The sequence below is a fragment of the Schistocerca cancellata genome, chromosome 2 (assembly GCF_023864275.1).
Source record: "Schistocerca cancellata isolate TAMUIC-IGC-003103 chromosome 2, iqSchCanc2.1, whole genome shotgun sequence".
In the NCBI taxonomy this organism is placed as follows: Eukaryota; Metazoa; Arthropoda; class Insecta; order Orthoptera; family Acrididae; genus Schistocerca; species Schistocerca cancellata.
In genome coordinates, this window is record NC_064627.1 from 1,125,896,750 (window position 1) to 1,125,922,472 (window position 25,723).

The window sequence follows — 25,723 nt, forward strand, 5'->3', positions numbered from 1 at the left end:
GCATTTATGTCGATGTATAATTCATTTGTTTTGTGAATATTATTTTGTATTTATACGCTGGGTCTGGCCTAGGGAAAACTATACTATCGAACGAATACATCGATAGGACGTGTGGAGAACGAAAGTGTTTAGGATCTTTGGTAGTGTTAACTCTGCCGCGTGGAGCGCGGACTGTGCAGAGGGAGTCTGGCTGGGGTGGTGCACTGGAGCAGGTGTGTTGTGTGACGCTCCCGCGAGTTGCCGCGCTTTCGGTGGTTGGGCAGCATGTAATTGCGCTCGACTTGCGATGATGGTTTCTGACTTGGTGTCGCGGACGGGAAGCATTAGCTGGCGCACATCAAGAGCCCGTTTCGCCTGGTGACCGTGTCGAGAAGAAGGCGCGCCAACATCCAGCTTCTGCAACAGCGACGGCCGACAATGAGTGACTGTCGCGACCTCCTCGATCGACGACTTCAAACCTTCAATCAGCCAACAAGGAAGACTGGAAGCACGTAAAGTTTTAGATCTGTATGGCAGTCCTCAGCTTTTCAAACTTTTAAAATTGTTGCATCACAAAATTACAGCAACTTAGCATGAACCTTTGTTGCTCATTGTCCCAATTGCACTACCAAGCAGGGTCCCTTCCTTTCCCGAAATGAACCCGAGTGTCGTTTAAATTCAAACGCCAGCATTAAAGTAACATAATTCGATTTCACTGCTTTAATTACAAAGTTCAGTTAAGATATTCATAGCTGGCTACAATATTTAGATTGCACAAGCACAAATTAAGAGTGCGAGTTTTGTTACCGTATTTTAGTTACCTGTGACTGCAGCTCAGCTTGGTACGTACTAAATTTTACTATTGTTAATTGTTCAGAATCATTTAATTCCAGTTCAAAGTCAAATCTCTTATTTCTAAATTGCGTAGATTCAAGTAGCTTTTGAAATGATTGTTGAGGTAGTCCAAGACTAACTGTATTTTACTGAATTTCGATGTGCTTCAGAAAGAAAGCTCACTATTAACTTCAGTCACTAAATTAACTTTCGATTTTCCGGTTTTATTAATTCGTTTGCTAAATTAAGTCAGAGTGTAGCGAAATTTATTACTTCTGACAAACTTTCAGTTTTCACCCTACACGTGTTAACCTTCAGTTGCCACGCTTCTAGTGCTAATTGTATGTGTAATAACCTTTCTTTTTCAGTTACTATAGTAATTGTCCTTAGGACTGGCGACTGTAATTTCCCCCAAATCTCAAATATCTAATTACCGCTAGTTAATTGTTAACGTAACGGCCGCACATTTACTTCCTTTATTAAGTTCACCCCTTTTCAAAATTAATTTCCACCAGTTTCATTTGCATTTTTCATTTCATTTAGATGTAACCCTTTCCTCCCTCTTTACCGACAGATTAACTTCGGTGACGATTGCTTTTCCCAAATTTCCATTAGGTACACGCGGTTTAATTTTTCACTGTCGTTAAGGTCGATAAGTGAGGGGGAGGTTACACTCTTTTAGCAGTGTAATTGCCCGTGTCTCTGAACCAGAACCGTGCTACAGCGGTTTGAGAAGCACTATAGTAAACTCATGAAACGTCTCGGAGACCAAATTCACCTTGTGTAAATCCTATGGAACCCATCTGGGCCGCTGTTGGGCACCATTATCGCGTATGCAGAACAGTGACCCGTTATTTACGCGACTTACATAACCTGTACGTAGACATCTAATGCCACATACCTCCGTAAACCTACCACAAACGGTCCGATACCTGAGACGCAGATCGATGATGTATTTCGTTCCAAATAGCTACTAAGATCTACATCTACATCTAGATCTACACGGATACTCTGCGAAACACATTTAAGTGCCTGGCAGAGGGTTCATCTAACCACCTTCACAATTCTCTATTATTCCAATCTCGTACAGCGCGTGGGAAGAATGAACACCTACATCTTTCCGTACGAGCTCTGATTTCCCTTATTTTATCGTGGTGATCGTTCCTCCCTACGTAGGTCGGTGCCAACGAAATATTTTCGCATTCGGAAGAGAAAGTTGGTGATTGGAATTTCGTGAGAAGGTAGTCACAATGCCTTGCCTCATCAGTGTAAGCCGGCCGCGGTGGCCGAGCTGTTCTAGGCACTTCAGTCCGGAACCGCGCTGCTGCTACGGTCGCAGGTTCGAATCCTGCCTCGGGCATGGGTGTGTGTGATGTCCTTAGGTTAGTTAGGTTTAAGTAGTTCTAAGTTCTAGGGGCTGATGACCTCAGATGTGAAGTCCCATAGTGCTCAGACCGATCTGAACCACCAGTGTATATAAACAGGAAGAATAAAGATGTAGAATGCTAATAACGTTTATTTTATTTAAAAAAGATTTAAGTGCTTTCAAATCAAAAGTCGAAGGTATTACTTTTCAGCGTGCTCTCGTAAAATATTTTTAACAAGGCAAGTGGAACTACGATAACTGGAATACAGTGAAAAAATGGAGCAAGTCAGTGGAAAGCGTAATTTACAAAGTGATTTGCTTGGCATTCTTATTAGTGGTATCTACAGTTAGAAGTGGCGATTAAGGGAATTGTGTCTGATAATTCAATACTGAACTTCGACAAGTGCACATATCTTTCTTAATTTCCGTTATTTCAAGGTAGTTCATCTTCCTTCCTTTGCGGATGTTAGGTAAGACTTCATCTTACACCATGTAATTGTGGCCTTGTTTCACACCCATATATAATTATCCGGCCGTTGTGGCCGAGCGGTTCTAGGCGCTACAGTCTGGAACCGTGCGACCACTACGGTCGCTGGTTCGAATCATGCCTCGGGCATGGATGTCTGTGATGTCCTTAGGTTGGTTAGGTTTAAGTAGTTCTAAGTTCTAGGGGCTGGTGACCTCAGAAGTTAAGTCCCATAGTGCTCAGAGCCATATAATTATCTTTGTATCTGACGATGGCGTAAGAGCTGAAAACCGATCGTTCAAATGGTTCAAATGGCTCTGAGCACTATGGGAGTTAAAATCTGAGGTCATCAGTATCCTAGAACCTAACTAGCCTAAGGATATCACACACATCCATGCCCGAGGCAGAATTCGAATCTGCGACCGTAGCGGTCGCTCGGTTCCAGACTGTAGCGCCTAGAACCGCTCGGCCACTTAGGCGGCAGCGATTAGTAAAATAATATGTATCGTAGAATATTACAAAAGTGTCTTGTGTTTCTCCATTCATAATGATGGAAGCTTTGTCCACAAACCCAGGTAGATGTAGTTGTAGGTGAATGATTTCTAAATTCTGGTCTGGCGCAACAATTAGTCTCGTTAGTTTAATACTTCTGGAGATGAACGACATTTTATTGCCGGCCGTAGTCGCCGAGCTATTCTAGGCGCTACAGTCTGGAACCGCGCGACAACTACCGTCGCAGGTTCGAATCTTGCCTCGGGCAGGGATGTGTGTGATGTCCTTAGGTTAGTTAGGTTTAAGTTCTAGGGGACTGATGACCAAAGAAGTTAAGTCCCATAGTGCTCAGAGCCATTTGAACCATTTTTGTTATTTTATCTGTGGGCGTGGTTTTCTTGCAGTGTCACTGTTTATTGATATGACACTCAGGAAAACACCTGCCTCCTGTGAAATCCAACTTCCGACTCTCAACACCTTCGGAACTGGTACCATGAGCCGATACTACTGGACGCAGATCGTATAGTATATCCCTATACTCAGTTAGGGGATTACAGTAAAGCACTGAAAATTACTAGGCCGGATTTCTCTCTCTCTCTCTCTCACCTCTTATCGTATTTTTTTACTGCTGGGCAACTAAACAGCCAGCTCGATGAAGTGGAAGAAACACAGCGGCCCGCCGGAAGTGAGTGTACAAGTTAATTAGTGTGACACCAGTAGTAACAAGTGATTTCCATCCGGCCTCCGGGGCGCTGTTATCCTCGGTGAATAAACGGCGCGAGCGCGCATTGTAATTTGTAATGGAGGCCAGTGTGATGACAGCTGTGCGCGGTCCCACGCGTTCGGCGCGCCCGCCAGCCGGAAACAACGCCGCCGTTTCACGCCAGCGCCGTGCGGGGGCGCAAAACCGCCTCACGGCCGAGTACCCCTTCTCCGCCGTGTCGCTATTCGGCTCGTGCGACAACAAGCCTAGGTCGTAGCCCACTCCTGTAAACAACGAATGTGACGTGGTTCGCTCCGTAAGAGTGTAGGGAGTCCGTATAGAAAGCTCGGAGAACGGACAGTGCATAAAAGGTAGCGTGTTCAACAAGCACACCAGAAAAAAACACACTGTCCAGTCACGTTAATGTAACTACCTGTCAGAAGCTTTGAAACTGTGGTGTCACCGCCAGACACCACACTTGCTAGGTGGTAGCCTTTAAATCGGCCGCGGTCCGCTAGTATACGTCGGACCCGCGTGTCGCCACTGTCAGTGATTGCAGACCGAGCGCCGCCACACGGCAGGTCTAGAGACACTTCCTAGCACTCGCACCAGTTGTACAGCCGACTTTGCTAGCGAAGCTAGACTGACAAATACGCTCTCATTTGCCGAGACGATAGTTAGCATAGCCTTCAGCTACGTCATTTGCTACGACCTAGCAAGGCGCCATTACCAGTTTATATTGAGATTGTAATTATGTATCATCAAGAGCGATGTTCTCCAGTTATAGATTAAAGTTAAGTATTCCAGAAGCTATGTACTATTTTTGGCAACTATAATTCCTTGTCATTTTCCAGACCTCACGCCAGCCTGCGTGAGCTTAAACGCGTGCCTTTCTGCTTCCTCCAAACTCCGTGAATTGACTCCTGCCAATTCACAACAGAAACCTTCCTGTCTCCTTTACAGGGTGTTACAAAAAGGTACGGCCAAACTTTCAGGAAACATTCCTCACACACAAATAAAGAAATGATGTTATGTGGACATGTGTCCGGAAACGCTTAATTTCCATGTTAGAGCTCATTTTAGTTTCTTATACCTACGCTCAATGGAGCACGTTATCATGATTTCATACGGGATACTCTTCCTGTGCTGCTAGAACATGTGCCTTTACAAGTACGACACAACATGTGGTTCATGCACGATGGAGCTCCTGCACATTTCAGTCGAAGTGTTCGTACGCTTCTCAACAACAGATTCGGTGACCGATGGATTGGTAGAGGCGGACCAATTCCATGGCCTCTACGCTCTCCTGACCTCAACCCTCTTGACTTTCATTTCTGGGGGCATTTGAAAGCTCTTGTCTACGCAATCCCGGTACCAAATGTAGAGACTCTTCGTGCTCGTATTGTGGACGGCTGTGATACAATACGCTATTCTTCAGGGCTGCATCAGCGCATCAGGGATTCCATGCGACGGAGGGTGGATGCATGTATCCTCGCTAACGGAGGACATTTTGAACATTTCCTGTAACAAAGTGAAGTGACGCTGGTACGTTCTGTTGCTGTGTGTTTCCATTCCATGATTAATGTGATTTGAAGAGAAGTAATAAAATGAGCTCTAACATGGAAAGTAAGCGTTTCCGGACACATGTCCACGTAACATATTTTCTTTCTTTGTGTGTGAGGAATGTTTCCTGAAAGTTCGGCCGTACCTTTTTGTAACACCCTGTATATCTCTTTTGTTACGCAACCTTGTAATGTTGACGCATTAATTTGTTCTCAAAGCGGTGCTGATATTCAAGACAATAAAAGCGGGTTAAAAGCTGTGAGCTATCTGGGGAAGTTATCCTTGCATTACTGAGCAACTGTTTCACCAGCCTAGCTTACCAAATTCTCAACCAGACTAACATTAATTATAATATTTTAGTAGTCATCTTACGATAACCGGTGATATATATATATATATATATATATATATATATATATATATATATATGTATGTATGTATAAGAAAATTTAAATAAAAAGAAATAAATCAGTTTATATTTGGACATTTATTTTAACACTGATCGTTGTTCCGTTAAAATTTCAGCATATTACACCTGATTCATAACTAAACTGGTGCCTTATTTAGGATTGTGGAAATGTGAGTTTGTAATCTTACGGAACACATCAAATATGGAGCCAAGATTGGGAGACTGCATACAACACTGCATTCATAAAATAACACACGAAGAACGTTGAAACATATGCAAGAGGAAATTAACCACAAACAACCGATTCAATTTTCACCCAAAGAAGTTACGTTCGTAGTGCAATCCTGTCCGTCATGAAATTACCACACACTGGTATACTGAATTCACACTAACTCTCTGTGAAATCTTCCCGAAAAGAATAGCTGAGGGCTACTTTGATGATTACACCACATGCTTCACGTGGTCAACTTGGTTTACACAAAGAATGTAACTCCACAATAATTTTGATAGTTAAAATAAATTACGTCGAAACGCAATTTACAAAAGAAAAACCTTGAACTGGTTACTATCGTCTTACTATTAACCTGATGGGTCAAACAATTGTATAAGCACGTGGTACTGGTCTCACAAAGTACACCGCACGTGGGTTGAACATAAAGAAAAGTTGCTATATTGAAAAATATTGTCAACACGAGACGTTATAATCTCACGCACATACGCATTTAAGATTGATGATCTTAGTTACAGTTACAGATCATCAACTCGTGGTTCCACTTTACTCACGAAGTAGCGACAAAGCAACTACTGGAAGATATTCTGAACTTCACACTCGAATTACACTGCGTTGCAATTTAAGATAACGTTAGATATTTTAGATCTAAACCTGAAATAAAGGTGATTAAATTTTCAGTTAGGCTGAACTTGAGAAATCCATTGTCCTACGGACTTAGCAGAGACGTGCTTAGCCTGAGATCTTACCACTTCAGACGCTCGCCGCAGACAGACTGCCCGTGGGCCCCTACCAAGGGTGCTTCCAGATGCAAAACGGAAGTGACCAGAGAGGCAGCTTCCTATACCAACATGACAAGGGACGGACAGGACCATACTAAGAATAGAAACCTCTTTGCTTTTATGAAGCGTGCTACCTGTTCTGACGTTGGTCCTACTGTTCTCTAGCAGACAGGCTTGTCTGCTACCCTCAAGCATGCAACTAGAAATACATTTGATCTTCATCCTTTCACACAGAAGGGAAGGGGGATGACAGTATCTTATCATATATATAAAAGAAAGCGGATGCAGGTTCCGTATGAGACTGTGTGACACGAATTACATATAAACTGTGTTTTAAAATGTAGTAGTGTGAGAGGTCGTTCCTAGTTAGGTGTAAAAGTAAAACGTTCCACTGCTCAGTCTCCTCCCAGATAGTCAGAAACACAGTAAATTTAGAAGTGGAATGTATGCCGTAAATGACAACCGTTTTAAGAAATTAACACGAAAGGAATCCAACAGAGACCTTTCAACCTTCTCTTCTACAATAACCTATGAAACCTTCCTTTAGGATATCTATCTCTTGCTTAATAATAACAAATTAAATCTCCCCTTTGAAATTTATTCTCTTTCTCAATCTTCTCATACAAATTTAATTGCTGCTTATTAAAACTGATTTTCTGATTACTTCGACGAAACACAGAATGTCTCGTCGTCGTGACCCTCAGTCATTACCTGCAATAACCCAAAACTGTTCCTTACCTTTTTTACTGTTACTGGATCGCCATCTGACTGCTACATCGAACTACAACATGAATATACTTACTCTGTCTTACTATACTCTATCAGCTGATGGTGGGCTGTCATAATAAGTGGCTGTATTTATTACCAAAGCTGACGTTATTCTTTAATAGCAAAGCTGACGTTATTCTTTAACAAATTTGAATGAAGTTACGTAATTCATAGTCAAACTTTTTCTTGACAACAATAAACTTTTCCAAAGTTTTACGTTGATGGTTTTTGGGATGGATTATAATCAATGATGCAATATTGGTGGCAAAATTAATTATATTCTGAAAACGCTTCAGATATTTACTGTTGGTAATGAAATGATTTTAGAAACGTTGAAATGGGTCTTACTTTTTACAATAATCTTACAACTAGCATTGCGCACATACCTTCAGTAGTTTTGAGTTTCTCAAAAAAATAATTCAGTAATATTAGTTCATCTTATGATAATAGTTAGCTGATGTCTCTGTACATCCGTTTATAATCTCTTGTAAATCATAGCTGGCGGCTGGCAGGCACGCCGCTTCTCTCAACCTCTCGCTTCAGACCTGCTACCGACTTGCTTCACATCTCGCTTACTACTGACTGACTACGAACGCCAACAATACTTTCTGGTGCAGACAATCCCTGCTGCCATTACAAAATGTATCAATGCGCGGTCTTTCCCGCTCTTTTCTTAAGATGTATCCATACGCGGTCTCTCCCGCCCTTTCTAAAATTATATGAACGTGCGGTCTCTCCTGCCAACAATACTTTGGTGCAGTCATTTCCTGCTACCACAATTATTTCCAACATAACAAATATTAATTATTCGTACTTAATCCTATTAATAAAATATAAACATCTTTCACAAATTGTGGTTAGACAATAGACAATAGAAATATACACGTCTTGCAGCTTGAATAACCACCTTTTGCAATTGGACTGCTGCGAGACTTGCAGAAAGCGTGTCTGTGAAATTCTACAAGGTGCCAACAGGGGTGTGGACCGATCCTGGGGGCGCATTGACCTGAGACGGGGCATTCTAATTTAGGTTTTGCTTTAGGCAAATCCCAGGTTGTTTCCTATGAAAAACCACGGCCGACTTCCTTCCCCATCCATCCCTAATCCGATGGAACCGATGACCTTGCTATTTGGTCCCATCCCTCAAATCAGTAGGGATGTGGAGCCATGCCAACTCGTGTGACATGACCAGTTGCGCTATGTTTCTTGGTTGAGGATCCAGGGCGCAAACTGATTCTCCATTGCGTTTAGATCTGGGGAGTTAGTTGGCCAGGGGAGTACGGTTAACTCATCGTGGTGCCCTTCGAAGCAACCACATACACCGCGAGTTCTGTCTGTGTGACACTTTTCGTTGTTCTTCTGGTATATGCCATCGTGACGAGGAAAGACAAACTGGATGTAGAGGTCGCCATGGTCCTCAAGGGTAGGTGCATGCTTGTGTTGATCCACTGTGCCTTGCAGAATGATGGGATCGCCAAGGGAATGCCCTCTTGCCTAGACCCTCCTAAAGTTTGTTGCAGGGTGTCTGCTTTCAGGCGTTTCGAGCCGTACACGCCGTCGACCATCTGTCTGATGGAGCAAAAAGTGTGATTCGTCTGGAAATGCCACCCCTCAGTGGACGTCAAGATGCAGTACTGGTGTGAACATTCAAGCTTTCGTCACCAATGAGCAGTTTTCAGCATAGCTGCATGAAAGAGGCGTCGGCCGCGGAGGCCCATAGGCAACAACATTTGCTGAACGGTCGTTTAGGAGACACTGTTGGTAGCACCTTGGTTCATGCGGTTGGTCACTTTCTCAACAGCTGCAAGTCTATTCGCCCCTTACAAATCTCCGCAGCCTTCGCTGACCACAGTCAGCTATCGCTCTTTGTGCACAACAGTGATTTGGCACGGTATAGTTTAACCAAGGCGGTACACGAACATTTTAATAAACTGAGCTGTTTCGGAAATGCTTCCACCCTTGTCCTAAAGCCAATGACCATACCCTTTTGGATATCGCATAAATCAGTCCATTTCTGCGTTAAGACAGTAAATGGATTCCAGAATGAGATTTTCACTCTGCAGCGGAGTGTGCGCTGATATGAAACTTCCTGGCAGATTAAAACTGTGTGCCCGACCGAGACTCGAACTCGGGACCTTTGCCTTTCGCGGGCAAGTGCTCTACCAACAGAGCTACCGAAGCACGACTCACGCCCGGTACTCACAGCTTTACTTCCGCCAGCAGGGCGTGAGTCGTGCTTCGGTAGCTCAGTTGGTAGAGCACTTGCCCGTGAAAGGCAAAGGTCCCGAGTTCGAGTCTCGGTCGGGCACACAGTTTTAATCTGCCAGGAAGTTTCATATCAGCGCACACTCCGCTGCAGAGTGAAAATCTCATTCTGGAAACATCCCCCAGGCTGTGGCTAAGCCATATCTCCGCAATATCCTTTCTTTCAGGAGTGCTAGTTCTGCAAGGTTCGCAGGAGAGCTTCTGTAAAGTTTGGAAGGTAGGAGACGAGATACTGGCAGAAGTAAAGCTGTGAGTACCGGGCGTGAGTCGTGCTTCGGTAGCTCAGATGGTAGAGCACTTGCCCGCGAAAGGCAAAGGTCCCGAGTTCGAGTCTCGGTCGGGCACACAGTTTTAATCTGCCATGAAGTTTCAGTAACTGGACTGTTGAGTCACTGCACACACTATACACACATTGTTTCATAACACTTCACTCACTACACACACACACACACACACACACACACACACACTGGTGAAGTCTGGACCATTTTCTGTACTGCAACTTCCCATTTATTATCTTGAAAAACTGAGTCACCATCCCTCCATAATGAGTGAGATGTTGAGCTCAGAAAGAGAAAGAGGTTTAGTATTGTGCTATGCGTATCTTGGGGGTAAGTTTTTCTAGAAAAGGAAAAAAGAAGGAAACTAACATAGTGTGAAGGTGTTATGTGGAATTTTGGATGTTTTATAATCATTATTATCATTTATTTGCATAACTCTTTTTAACCAAACCCCTACTCTGTTTTGTCTAAGTAATCCTTCAATGTATAAAACGTATTGCATGACAGGTAATTTTTAGTTGCCTTTTTAAATAAGTGTATTTTTGCAATTTCTTTAATCTCTTTTTTTAATTTATTGTGCAGTTTTATTCCTTGGTAGAAAACGCTGTTTTATGTTTTATGTTTATTTTTTCTTGGTAAATGTACGTTGAGTCTCGCTCTTGTTCCATGGTCATGGACAGAGCTGTTTGTGCCGTAATTACCAATGTTATTTTTGTTGTGTACAACTAACTGGTAAATGTACTCACATGATGCAGTTAAAATCCCCAGTGTTTAGAAGAGATCTTTACAATGAGCTCGAATAGTATTTTTGGTTATTATTCTTACGGCTGTTTTCTGGAGTTTGAAAATTGTGTTCATATTTTGTGCATTTGTTCCCCAAAAAAGAATACCATAGCTAAGAATTGAGTGTACATATGAATAGTATGTAAGTAAAAGCTGTGGCTATTAGATATTAAATTTACACGCAGAAACACAAAAAACTGAACTATTAAAGCACACAGATGATATAATGAAATTCGCTCCTGATTAGCAACTCGTAAATGAGAAATGCGGTTACTTCCCTGTTGCTGCGTCTGTCTCGTTCGGCTACTGCTGCCTGACTATATAGATGCCATCTACACTTAATTTAACATTGTGATTTTCCTTCTTCAAACTGAAATTAATGGCATTAATTTTCTTTATGTTCAGTGTCACTTTATTGCTTACTGACCAATCGTAAACTTCCTTGAGAGTTTCATTTGCTTTCTCTGCAAGGAGTTCTCTTGTTTTCTTAGTGACTATAATATTGCTGTCATTACTGAAGAGAATTTTATCACCATGAATAACACTACTGGGAAAGGCATTGATGTATATCAGGAATAATATTCGTGCTAATATGCTACCCTCCGGAACCCGTATATTAATGTATTTTGGTTCTCATAAGTGTTTTAGTAAATGTTTAGATCTATTTGAAGTATGCGTTAACTCTACTCTTTGTACCCTATCTGCTAGGTATGATCGAAACCAGTCATTCGCTACCCCTCTTATTACTAATGCTTCTAATTTATTTAACAGAATCTTGTGGTCGAGTGTGAAAGGCCTTAGAAAGATCCAAAAATATGCCAGCGACACACTCATCTCTGTCAAGAGCATCAAGTACAACTTTTGTGAATTGTACTATGGCTGACTCTGTATTTTTGCCACTTCGTAAACTAAACTCTGATTCGCCTCAAACATTGTATTTACTCAGGTAATTCATTAATCTGTCTTTCATAATTGCTTCTATTACTTTTGAGAATGGTGACAGCAGGTCTATCACTTTTGTTGTACACTATGACAGGGCTTAACAACTGGCCGGTTTTGAGCGCGAGTACTCGCGTCTGCTCAGGCACGTGCTCGCGAGCAGGTGCAAGGTCGCGGAGTAGGGAGGGAGGGGAAATGCGCGCGCACGTTTGTGATCTCGCGTCCTTAGCAGATTTAACTAGCCATCTGAATGATTTGAACATTTTGCTACAAGGTAAATATCTGCTAATTACTCATTTCATAGATCGAATACGAGCTTTTAAAATGAAATTGACACTTTGGGTGAGTCAGCTGGAAACAGGAAACCTAGCTCATATTCCTAAATTATCATCCACGCAAGATGTTCACAAACACTGTGAACGTTATTCACATAGTTAAGTTGATCAGCGCTTTCAAGATCTGACAGCACTAGACAGTGATTTTGATCTGTTCTCTCCATATTCAGCGAATATTTAAGAGATTCGTCCTGAGCTGCAGGAAGAAATTATTGACCTGCAGTGTGACAGAGAATACAGAGACAAATTTCAGAACAAGAAAAACATTTTGGAATTCTACAGACACTTCCCTCAGGATAGATTTCCTCGTTTGCACAAGCTGGCGGCCACAATAATATCAATGTTCGGTTCCACGTATGTTTGTGAACAACTGTTCTCTGCAGTGAAATGTAACAAGACGCGCCTGAGAAACGCATTGTCTGATCGAAATTTAAACTGCACGCTGCGCCAAAAATGCACAAGAACAATTACTCCGAACATAGACGCAATTGTAAAGGTCAAAAAGTACAAGATTGTGTAACAGTTCACAAATTAATGCGAATGTAGAGGCATACAGTAAACTAATAAAATAATGTGGCACGTGTACATTCTCCTTTATTTGTTTCATTTGTCGCAGTAATAATTCGTGAGTGATATCCCCGCAGGTGGCCGCGGATTTACGAGGGCAGTTCAATAAGTAATGCAACACATTTTTTTTCTGAAACAGGGGTTGTTTTATTCAGCATTGAAATACACCAGGTTATTCCCCAATCTTTTAGCTACACAACACTATTTTTCAACGTAATCTCCATTCAATGCTACGGCCTTACGTCACCTTGAAATGAGGGCCTGTATGCCTGCACGGTACCATTCCACTGGTCTATGTTGGAGCCAACGTCGTACTGCATCAATAACTTCTTCATCATCCGCGTAGTGCCTCCCACGGATTGCGTCCTTCATTGGGCCAAACATATGGAAATCCGACGGTGCGAGATCGGGGCTGTAGGGTGCATGAGGAAGAACAGTCCACTGAAGTTTTGTGAGCTCCTCTCGGGTGCGAAGACTTGTGTGAGGTCTTGCGTTGTCATGAAGAAGGAGAAGTTCGTTCAGATTTTTGTGCCTACGAACACGCTGAAGTCGTTTCTTCAATTTCTGAAGAGTAGCACAATACACTTCAGAGTTGATCGTTTGACCATGGGGAAGGACATCGAACAGAATAACCCCTTCAGCGTCCCAGAAGACTGTAACCGTGACTTTACCGACTGAGGGTATGGCTTTAAACTTTTTCTTGGTAGGGGAGTGGGTGTGGCGCCACTCCATTGATTGCCGTTTTGTTTCAGGTTCGAAGTGATGAACCCATGTTTCATCACCTGTAACAATCTTTGACAAGAAATTGTCACCCTCAGCCACATGACGAGCAAGCAATTCCGCACAGATGGTTCTCCTTTGCTCTTTATGGTGTTCTGTTAGACAACGAGGGACCCAGCGGGAACAAACCTTTGAATATCCCAACTGGTGAACAATTGTGACAGCACTACCAACAGAGATGTCAAGTTGAGCACTGAGTTGTTTGATGGTGATCCGTCGATCATCTCGAACGAGTGTGTTCGCACGCTCCGCCATTGCAGGAGTCACAGCTGTGCACGGCCGGCCCGCACGCGGGAGATCAGACAGTCTTGCTTGACCTTGCGGCGATGATGACACACGCTTTGCCCAACGACTGACCGTGCTTTTGTCCACTGCCAGATCACTGTAGACATTCTGCAAGCGCCTATGAATATCTGAGATGCCCTGGTTTTCCGCCAAAAGAAACTCGATCACTGCCCGTTGTTTGCAATGCACATCCGTTAGAGACGCCATTTTAACAGCTCCGTACAGCGCTGCCACCTGTCGGAAGTCAATGAAACTATACGAGACGAAGCGGGAATGTTTGAAAATATTCCACAAGAAATTTCCGGTTTTTTCAACCAAAATTGGCCGAGAAAAAAAAAGTGTTGCATTACGTATTGAACTGCCCTCGTACATTGACTGGCGGCAGCTGTTGTGTGCCCCACGTGACTTTCCCCACTCTCCGCTCTGGTCCGGTAGTGGGGGGTAGCGTGCTCGCGCTGCTCCGTGCTCGCGCCTTGCTGCTCACAGCTTGCTCCGCGAGCACGTATGTTGTGAAGCCCTGCACTATGACTATCCGTCAGTTACTACGAACCGTGACCCTTCTCTGAAGAAATCACGAACCCAGTCGGACAACTGAGAAGATGCTGGATGTGCACGCAGTTTGACTAGAAGCCGTTGTGTGAGTAATTTTAACGAGGCAGTGGGCGTGGTACAGGGGAGAGGTGTAGCGAGAGACGGGCTCGCTTGTAAACAGCGGACAGCAAGTGGCCGTCCACGGACGGCAGGGCCCGCAGCCTCCCTGTTTCCGCGTCTCTCACTTCCGCTTCCCGTCTACGCCGGGGAGTGCTGAGTCAGCGAGCCCTCGCTCGCCTGGAGCTGACACCCCAGGCCAGGCCACGGTGTAACGAATCACAATGGGGGCCGGCGGGGGGCCGCGTCTGGCGGGGCGGCGGCCGCTGCTCGCCTGCAGCCGCCGCTGGAGCGGGAGTGTGGTGGTGGATGGGGGGGGGGGGGAGAGGAGAAGAGGCACGGCCCCGGGGGGCGACGCCACGGCGTCTGAGGGGAGGGAAGGCGCCGCTGCCCACTTCGTCACTGCAGCGGCGTCTGGCGATTAACAAGGCACAACAACTCCTTCCCAAAACGGGAGACTATTCGATACTGGCGCCAGTGTACGAGGGTCACTCCGAAACAAGTGCCTCATACTTATGGGAACTACAATACTTACACAAAGCACAATAATAGAGTGAGATCCGTATTTTTCCATGCAATAGCCGCGATTCATTACTAACGATGAAGAATATGTTGCATCGCGGGCTCATTTGGGTTGTGCATTTTGCCTCCTAGAATACAAGGTGCATTCAAGTTCTAAGGCCACCGATTTTTTTTCTCCGGACTGGAAAGAGATAGAAACATGCGCATTGTTTTAAAACGAGGCCGTGTTCATTGTCAATACGTCCATGAGATGGCAGCACCATACGGCAGATGGAATTTTACCGCCAGCGGCGAGAATGAGAACTGTTTTAAATACTTAAAATGGCGACGTTTTCCTTACTTGAACAGCGTGCAATCATTCGTTTTCTGAATTTGCGTGGTGTGAAACCAATTGAAATTCATCGACAGTTGAAGGAGACATGTGGTGATGGAGTTATGGATGTGCCGAAAGTGCGTTTGTGGGCGCGACAGTTTAATGAAGGCAGAACATTGTGTGACAACAAACTGAAACAACCTCGGGCTCGCACAAGCCGGTCTGACGACATGATCGAGAAAGTGGAGAGAATTGTTTTGGGGGATCGCCGAATGACTGTTGAACAGATCGCCTCCAGAGCTGGCATTTCTGTGGGTTCTGTGCACACAATCCTGCATGACGACCTGAAAATGCGAAAAGTGTCATCCAGGTGGGTGCCACGAATGCTGACGGACGACCACATGGCTGCCCGTGTGGCATGTTGCTGAGCAATGTTGACGCGCAACGACAGCATGAATGGGACTTTCTTTTCGTCGGCTGTGACAATGGATGAGACGTGGATGCCATTTTTTAATCCAGAAACAAAGCGCCAGTCAGCTCAATGGAAGCACACAGATTCACCGCCACCAAAAAAATTTCGGGTAACCGCCAGTGCTGAAAAAATGATGGTGTCCATGTTCTGGGACAGCGAGGGCGTAATCCTTACCCATTGCGTTCCAAAGGGCACTACGATAACAGGTGCATCCTACGAAAATGTTTTGAAGAACAAATTCCTTCCTACACTGCAACAAAAACGTCAGGGAAGGGCTGCGCGTGTGCTGTTTCACCAAGACAACGCACCCGCACATTGAGCTAACGTTACGCAACAGTTTCTTCGTGATAACAACTTTGAAGTGATTCCTCATGCTCCCTACTCACCTGACCTGGCTCCTAGTGACTTTTGGCTTTTTCCAACAATGAAAGACACTCTCCGTGGCCGCACATTCACCAGCCATGCTACTATTGCCTCAGCGATTTTCCAGTGGTCAAAACAGAGTCCTAAAGAAGCCTTCGCCGCTGCCATGGAATCATGGCGTCAGCGTTGTGAGAAATGTGTACGTCTGCAGGGCGATTACGTCTAGAAGTAACGCCAGTTTAATCGATTTCGGGTGAGTAGTTAATTAGAAAAAAAATCGGAGGCCTTAGAACTTGAATGCACCTCGTACAAATAAGAGCCGGCCGGAATGCCCGAGTGGTTCTAGGCGCTACGGTCTGGAACCGCGCGACAGCTAACTGTGGCATGGATGTGCCTCGTGCATGGATGTGTCTGATGTCCTTAGGTTAGTTAGGTTTAAGTACATTTCTGGCCATTGAAATTGCTACACCAAGAAGACATGCTGATGACAAACGGGTGTTCATTGGACAAATACACTCCTGGAAATGGAAAAAAGAACACATTGACACCGGTGTGTCAGACCCACCATACTTGCTCCGGACACTGCGAGAGGGCTGTACAAGCAATGATTACACGCACGGCACAGCGGACACACCAGGAACCGCGGTGTTGGCTGTCGAATGGCGCTAGCTGCGCAGCATTTGTGCACCGCCGCCGTCAGTGTCAGCCAGTTTGCCGTGGCATACGGAGCTCCATCGGAGTCTTTAACACCGGTAGCATGCCGCGACAGCGTGGACGTGAACCGTATGTGCAGTTGACGGACTTTGAGCGAGGGCGTATTGTGGGCATGCGGGAGGCCGGGTGGACGTACCGCCGAATTGCTCAACACGTGGGGCGTGAGGTCTCCACAGTACATCGATGTTGTCGCCAGTGGTCGGCGGAAGGTGTACGTGCCCGTCGACCTGGGACCGGACCGCAGCGAGGCACGGATGCTCGCCAAGACCGTAGGATCCTACGCAGTGCCGTAGGGGACCGCACCGCCACTTCCCAGCAAATTAGGGACACTGTTGCTCCTGGGGTATCGGCGAGGACCATTCGCAACCGTCTCCATGAAGCTGGGCTACGGTCCCGCACACCGTTAGGCCGTCTTCCGCTCACGCCCCAACATCGTGCAGCCCGCCTCCAGTGGTGTCGCGACAGGCGTGAATGGAGGGACGAATGGAGACGTGTCGTCTTCAGCGATGAGACTCGCTTCTGCCTTGGTGCCAATGATGGTCGTATGCGTGTTTGGTGCCGTGCAGGTGAGCGCCACAATCAGGACTGCATACGACCGAGGCACACAGGGCCAACACCCGGCATCATGGTGTGGGGAGCGATCTCCTACACTGGCCGTACACCACTGGTGATCGTCGAGGGGACACTGAATAGTGCACGGTACATCTAAACCGTCATCGAACCCATCGTTCTACCATTCCTAGACCGGCAAGGGAACTTGCTGTTCCAACAGGACAATGCACGTCCGCATGTATCCCGTGCTACCCAACGTGCTCTAGAAGGTGTAAGTTAACTACCCTGGCCAGCAAGATCTCCGGATCTGTCCACCATTGAGCATGTTTGGGACTGGATGAAGCGTCGTCTCACGCGGTCTGCACGTCCAGCACGATCGCTGGTCCAACTGAGGCGCCAGGTGGAAATGGCATGGCAAGCCGTTCCACAGGACTACATCCAGCATCTCTACGATCGTCTCCATGGGAGAATAGCAGCCTGCATTGCTGCGAAAGGTGGATATACACTGTACTAGTGCCGACATTGTGCATGCTCTGTTGCCTGTGTCTATGTGCCTGTGGTTCTGTCAGTGTGATCATGTGATGTATCTGACCCCAGGAATGTGTCGATAAAGTTTCCCCTTCCTGGGACAATGAATTCACGGTGTTCTTATTTCAATTTCCAGGAGTGTATATTATACTAGAACTGACATGTGATTACATTTTCACGCAATTTGGATGGATAGATCCTGTGAAATCAGTACTCAGAACAATCACCTCTGGCCGTAATAACGGCCTTGATACGCCTGGGCATTGAGTCAAACAGAGCTTGGATGGCGTGTGCAGTTACAGCTGCCCATGCAGCTTCAACACGATACCACAGTTCATCAAGAGCAGTGACTGGCGTATTGTGACGAGCCATTTGCTCGGCCACCATTGACCAGACGTTTTCAGTTCGTAAGAGATCTGGAGAATGTGCTGGCCAGGGCAGCAGTCGAACATTTTCACTGGTTTCATGGTCCGCTCCCGGTAGCTGAGTGGGCCGGCACGGTAGCTTAACGTGTTCGGTCAGAGGGTTAGCAGCCCTCTGTGATAAAAAAAAGAAACTGAGTTAATGAATAAACAACGAACTGAAACGGATGTCTTGCTACGTCCGCCCCGAGCAGATGCAACGAACTAAAACGAACAAAATGAGATTATATAAAAAGATAAGTGGTCAGCGCGTCGGACTGTCAATCGTAAGGGCCCGGGTTTGATTCCTGGCTGGGTCGGAGATTTTCTCCGCTCCGCGACTGAGTGTTGTGTTGTCCTAATCATCATCATTTCATCCCGGTCGACGTGCAAGTCGCCGAAGTGGCGTCAAATCGAAAGACTTGTACCAGGCGAGCGGTCTACACGACGGGAGGACCTGGTCACACGCCATTACTATTACACTGGCTTTACCATATTGAACTCTGAACTATTGTGAGCTGGTGAATATTTCGTGTTTTGTGATCACGAAATGGGCTTACTTTTTCAATATCGTTGACCCTATTTAATCTCGTAATTCCCTCAAAGGAAATTTTCTGCATTTGTATTTTAACTGTATGTCGTAGAACCACTTTACGATTATTTAAGAAGTCTTTTCTTGAATAAACGTTATTCAACATAAGTCTCTTTCGTTTACATCAATTACAGATGTTAGAACAGAACCTTTTTCATTAAATTATTCATTTATCTTCTGTTTCATATTTCTGTGTGTTTTATTGATTCTCAATTTTAACCAATGCATGTACTGGTTGACTCCAGGATCACAGGCTATTACTTGCACCGAATTAGCTGCTGGACTGAAAGGAGATGCGTGCAGCTCAACCTTATGACTATCATCGATCTATTCTTTTCAAACAGAGCCGTGCGTAACCTAACTACATAAGGTGCGAGCAACATCAGGTAAAGTCGTTACACCACACTATAACAGGTTATGCATTCGTGTTGTTGTTCAGAGGAAGGACGCCAAGTTATTTCTGTATTTTCTGTCAATTTAATTTTCGAAGACATCAAGGAACATTTGTAACCTTTTAGATACACATACTTCGGGTGTGTTTCTACTTTCTCTCTTTGATGAGCAGGTAGTATTTTTATCTTTGACGGTTATATTGTGTTCATTATTAAGTGTGGAGTTATCACAAAGTGTGCAGTACTGTAATTGTGCCAAGGCACACCCCATTTATGTGGACAGCGTTAATACAGACTATTATGACGTACATGATCTGCATTCTGTTGGGTAATATTTGTCGAATACATACGTTTGATTCATTGATACACACTGTGTAGGCACTATGCTTTTAAAACGACCTTTTTTAATTCCTCCATTCTCTATTATGTTTGTGTATATTCTGTATTCGTCTTTTTTGTCCTTCACAGTCTTCTACAGCGAAGATTACTGTAGTAATCGAAACCGAATAAACGTGTAATTTGTGTAGTTTTACTTTTAAATTGTCTTAGAAAGGCTTACTGAAATCAGAGGCAACAAGTATTAAAAAAATAACAGATATATGTTCTCAAGTTTTGAAGAAATCGATAGATACAAGACGTAAAACTTCTTCCGAATAATTACCAGTGATGTGCAAAATTCCAATTAGAAACGAAGCCACGAAGAACGATCTTGTTTTTCATTGTCCTTACGTTGTAAAATGTTTATCACAATTTTGCGAGATGCATATAAGTGGAGGGACCGTGTTTTCTCTTCTGTGAGTCTAATTTTAGACAGGAATATTAACATTATCTTGGCGTGTAAGAACCATGCCCTAATATCTACCGTGAAATCGATGGTATCACGTAATCTACTGTTTAATGAATGTCTTAAGCTCGCAGTAAAACTTTTATCGCTCTTCTTGTCCACCGTTATGAGTCTTAAAGCAGCAGCTTTAACCTCAATTTGAGCAGTGTAAAACGTTGAGCACCCACGAGGTGATTATTTTCCAGTGGAAAATGTCGTCAATGTAACACTTAACTCTGTAATAATATATTCCGTACTAAAGTCACAGTATTAAATACTTCAACACGTGTCTTTGGGATGGTCACTGGTGTATCCATTACATACCGCACTGTGACAAGACATTTACAGTACTTAAGGTTTGGCTGCAAACAGTGAAATGCTGTATTTTTTACTAGTTTGAACATTATTGCCTGGTAGTTACTTTCAATCGTAGATATAACAACAACAAGTTTAACCATGAATTTCCTATTCACATCAAAATGAATGAAAAGCGTAGCGCTGCTGGTATTCAGAATGTGAATATGTCGAACTAAGAAAGGGTATCCAGTCGGCTCTGACGAAATTTCTGGTCAGCTGCTACGAAAGGGGCTTTCGTGGGCGTAAAACCGACCACACCTTGCGAACTTCAAGCATTCTGCTGTTGAAACTAGGTTCGAAACTTATTTTGTAACTGAAATGATTTGTTGTAGCTGCATCGTAAGTTGCACTGAGAAGTATACTTTTTTTTTATTTCTTGATGGTATGTAGTTTCGGGCATCGGTGTCCATTTTCAGACTACCCGTATCGTGTGATAGTTACAGGCGACAACCTACGTACAAAAATTGCCCCTGCAGTGGTGGGTCCTCTAATGTCCATCCTACGTGGTGTATTTACTGTTGTTGAGTCGGCCATAGTGCCACTTTGATCATCCCTGCGGGGGCAGTTTTTGTACGTAGGCTCTTGCCTGTATTTGTCACCTAAGACAAGGAGTTACAACTATTTATTTCAATTAATGTTAACTGTCAGAGTAGTTTATCTGTTAATAAAAACAGCCAAAATCAGCAGTGGAGACTGTTTTGGCATAGTATTCTTCTCCTTCTCCCTCAAGCATTACTCCACTCGGTTTAATGCAAATTTTTGAGTCGTCGATCTTCTCTTGGGTATATTAATCTTTCTTCTTCCTTTTGGGACGTATTGTAGCATTTATTCTGGAATAACGTCAGCCCCCCTTCTTTCCTGATGTTATTTCTGTTATTTTCTCTGTACTTCAGTGTTTTGAGCTGTAAACGTCTACATTCTTCTGGATGGTCTCAGTTTTTAATTTGTCTCTTCTTGTTACTCCCTGGAGTGTTCTCAAAAATCTTATCGCTGCTGCTCGGAGTCTACTATGTTTTCTAGAGTTCAAAGTCCACTTTTCGCTTCCAAATAATCTGAGTGAATATCCATAATTTTACAAAAGTTTAGCATTGTGTCCTTTCCTAGTTTTCTCCTGAGGGATTTTGGTAGTGCCACACAACATATTGGATTTCTGTCTTCCTTTTTTTCCTTTTTTGAGTGTGTATTTCGTCTAGATATGATATGTTACAGCTCAGCAAGGTGTTAATTTATTGCCGCGCGAGTTAAGCCGAGCGGTCTAGGGCGCTGCAGTCATGGACTGTGCGGCTGGTCCCGGCGGAGGTTGGAGTCCTCCCTTGGGCATGGGTGTGTGTGTTTGTCCTTAGAATAATTTAGGTTAAGTAGTGTGTAAGCTTAGGGACTGATGACCTTAGCAGTTAAGTACCATAAGATTTCACAAACATTTGAACATTTTTATGTTAATTTATTGAACAGTATTGTTTTCTACTAAGAATCTACATCTTGAAGGTTGTGAGCCTTGGAATGATATGTTCTTGATTTTATTCGACGATATGCTTACATTATGTTGCTTTGCTAGTTTATATAGCTCATATAGCTTTACCTGTAAGTTATCTTCCTTATCTCCAACTAGAATCTGGTCATCAGCAAACATAAGACTGTTGATAAAATTTTTTCCTTTGAAAATATCCTTTACATTAAATTTTATATTTTCATTTCCACACAACATCACCTAAATAGAAAGGAAAAGTATTACTGAACTACGACATCTGTCTGGCGTCTTCTTTAATACTGCCTTGTGCGATACATCCAGATTTTTAGCTTTACATTTATCTGTGTTCCAGTATACTGGATGACTCTCACGAATCGTCCGGCGCATTATCCCTGGTGTTTCGGTAGATATTTGCAGTTTAGTTTTTGCAGTATGTACTGCTGTCGATCCAAACACATACTGGTCATAACCTCTTTCATGCGACGCCTACTGTCGAAGAAAAATTTGTCTCATGTTACTAACAAAATTATTTTTTAAGTGGAATTTTACGTGCTACTTTGTTAGAGCTGTCTCAGATTAGTTTAGTGCAATATTCACGTCACCGATATGTGTATACAAGGAGAGTAAAACACGTAAACAACCGGTAATCTGCTGCATGGCGTTAGCTGTCAGCACGTTGCGGTGCTGTCACTGCAAAAGTTCTGGTTATCCTCACTGTTTCAAAAAATGGTTCAAATGGCTCTGAGCACGATAACTTCTGAGGTCATCAGTCCCCTACAACTTAGGACTACTTAAACCTAACTAACCTGAGGACATCACACACATCCATGTCCGAGGCAGGATTCGAACCTGCGACAGTAGCGGTCGCGCGGTTCCAGACTGTAGCGCCTAGAACCGCTCGGACACCCCGGCCGGCCTTACTGTTTCACTCTCCTACATATCGATAAAATGAATATTACACTAGACTAATTTGAGACTGCCCTTTCGATAGAGCACGTAAAATTCCACTTCAAAAATAATTTACCACGTAGCGGGAAAAAAACGGACGACGTCCACCGACATTGGACGTCACATGAAAGACGTGATGAGCATTACTTTTTTGGGTCGACTCCAGTACATATTTCGAAAATCAAATTACAAATATTTGCCGAAAAATCAGAGACAATGAGCCTGATGTCTGTTAGGAGAGACATCCTGTATACACTTCGGATAGCTTCGGTTAGATGTAGTGGTCTTCCTTTTATTTCCACAATATTCCCTAGTTTTTCGACAAGAACATTATAAAATGCTTTACGCAGTCTATAAAGATTATATTGGTTTTAAAATTGTATTCACTTCTTTATTTATATTATTTGTTTTAATGATGAAATGTTATATGAGCAGGACCTTTCTTTCCGAAAACTTGTTTGTTCTTCGAGTTGTGTGCTGCTATGAAAGTTTCTCATTCTATTTACTGTTATCTTATCATTTACTTCGTACGTCCTATTTAAGAGACTTAAACCTCTCAAATTTTCACAGTCCGTTTTTGATCCTCTTTCAAAAATGGCTATTACTACTGCTTTCTTCCATTCCACTGGTATTTTCCTTTGAGGCTACACACATCCAAGGAAGTTTTGCATCATCTCGGTTCCGAGAGTTCCGGAACCTGTACAGAAAATTGGAACAGACATCAACATAAACATCATTTCCGCCTCTTTTTATTACTCATGAAAACCACACATTGCATGTTGTACCACCATACAGCAAGATCTGCATAAGTGGTGGTCCATACTGCTGTACACACCGGTACCTCTAATACCCAGCAGCACGTCCTCTTGCTTTGATGAAAGCCTGTATTCGTCGTAGTATACTATCGGCAAGTTCATCAAGATACTGTTGGTCCTGATTGTCGCACTCCTCCACGGCGATTCGGCATAGATCCCTCAGAGTGGTTGGTGGGTCACGTCATCTATCCCAGGAATATTCGACAGGTTTCATGTCTGGAGAACATGCTGGCCACTCTAGTCGAGCAATGTCGTTATCCTGAAGGATGTCATTCACAAGAAGTGCACGACGGAGGCGTGAATTGTCGTCCATGAAGATGAATGCGTCACCAGTATGCTTCCGATATGGTTGCACTATCGGTCGGAGGATGGCATTCAAGTATCGTACATCCGTTACGGCGCCTTCCATGACCACCAGCGGCGTACGTCGGCCCCACATAATGCCACCCCAAAACAGCAGGGAACCTCCACCTTGCTACACCGGCTGGACAGTGTGTCTAAGGCGTTCAGCCTGATCGGGTTGCCTACAAACACGTCTCCGACGATTGTCTGGTTGATGGCATAAGCGCCACTCATCGGTGAAGAGAACTTGATGCCAGTCATGAACAGTACTTTCGGCATGTTGTTGGGCCCATCTGTACCGCGCTGCATGGTGTCGTGGTTCCAAAGATAGACTTCGCCATGGATGTCGGGAGTGAAGTTGTGCATCGTCCAGCCTCTTGCGCACAGGTTGAGTCGTGACACGACGTCCTGTGGCTACACGAAAAGCAATATTCACGATGGTGGCGTTGATGTCAGGGTTCCTCCGGGCCATAATCCGTCGGTAGTGGTCATCCACTGCAGTAGTAGCCCTTGGGCGGCCTGAGCGAGACATGTCATCGATAGTTCCTGTCTCTCTGTATCTCCTCCATCGCTTTGGTTCACTCAAAGACGCCTGGACACTTCCCTTGTTGAGAGCCCTTCCTGGCACCAAGTAACAATGCAGACGCGATCGAACCGCGGTATTGACCGTCGAGGCATGGCTGAACAACAGGCAACGCGAGCCGTGTACCTCCTTCCTGCTGGAATGACTGGAACTGATCGGCTGTCGGACCCCTTCGTCTAATAGGCGCTGCTTATGCATGGCTGTTTACATCTTTCGACGGCTTTAGTGACACCTCTGAACAGTCAAAGGGACTGTGTCTGTGGTACAACATCCACAGTCAACGTCTGTCTTCAGGAGTTCTGGGGACCGAGGTGATGCAAAATGTTTTTTGATGTGTGTATAATTAATTCTAAAAATTTAAAAGCCTGTACTTAGCTATTTGTGGAATGTATTTATAAAGTAAATTTAGATCGTCCTTTCCAGTAGCTTTACAGTTTTTGCAGCCTTGCAATGCCCTTTGCATTTCCTTACATTTCGTAATATCAATTTCCAAAAGACATTGGTTACTTATATTACTTCCTCATACTCCTCTTCATCTTATTCTGCCGGCCATAGATTTTTATAGAGCTTCATCCACTTTTCTCTGCCTAGAAGATTTAAATTTGCTACTTCATTTTCTTATTTCGAAGAAAATTTGGTATTGTGGGCATCCGCTGCTGTAGAACTACGTCATGCTTCAGCTGTATGATAAGTTTTTATTTATGATCAAACTAGTTTCATGGCGTTAGAACCACAGCTTTAGGGATACATATCGGTTTCATAACGAATTTATGAAATAAATATATACCCTGAAACTTCCTGGAAGATTAAAACTGTGTGCCCGATCGAGACTCGAACTCGGGACCTCTGCCTTTCGCGGGCAAGTGCTCTACCATCTGAGCTACCGAAGCACGACTCAGGCCCGGTACTCACAGCTTTACTTCTGGCAGTACCCTGAAGCTGTGGCTATAACGCCATGAAACTAGTTCGACCATAAACAAATATGTATCACTCAGCTGAAGTGGTCTTTTTCATCGTGATGCTTTCCTTTCTTATTTACTTGTTTCAGTATTTTCAAAAAATGG

The 25,723-nt window shown here is 44.1% G+C and overlaps 1 protein-coding gene and 1 non-coding gene across 3 annotated transcripts in view; one reads left to right on the forward strand and one right to left on the reverse strand.

The window, feature by feature from the left end:
- Window positions 1-25,723, reverse strand: part of LOC126163166 (brain-specific angiogenesis inhibitor 1-associated protein 2-like) — a 991,817-nt gene that overhangs the window by 377,728 nt on the left and 588,366 nt on the right. The window lies entirely within an intron of this gene.
- Trnas-uga (transfer RNA serine (anticodon UGA)) lies at window positions 9,826-9,900 on the forward strand. The gene has a single exon. It is a non-coding gene; the product is annotated as a tRNA-Ser (tRNA).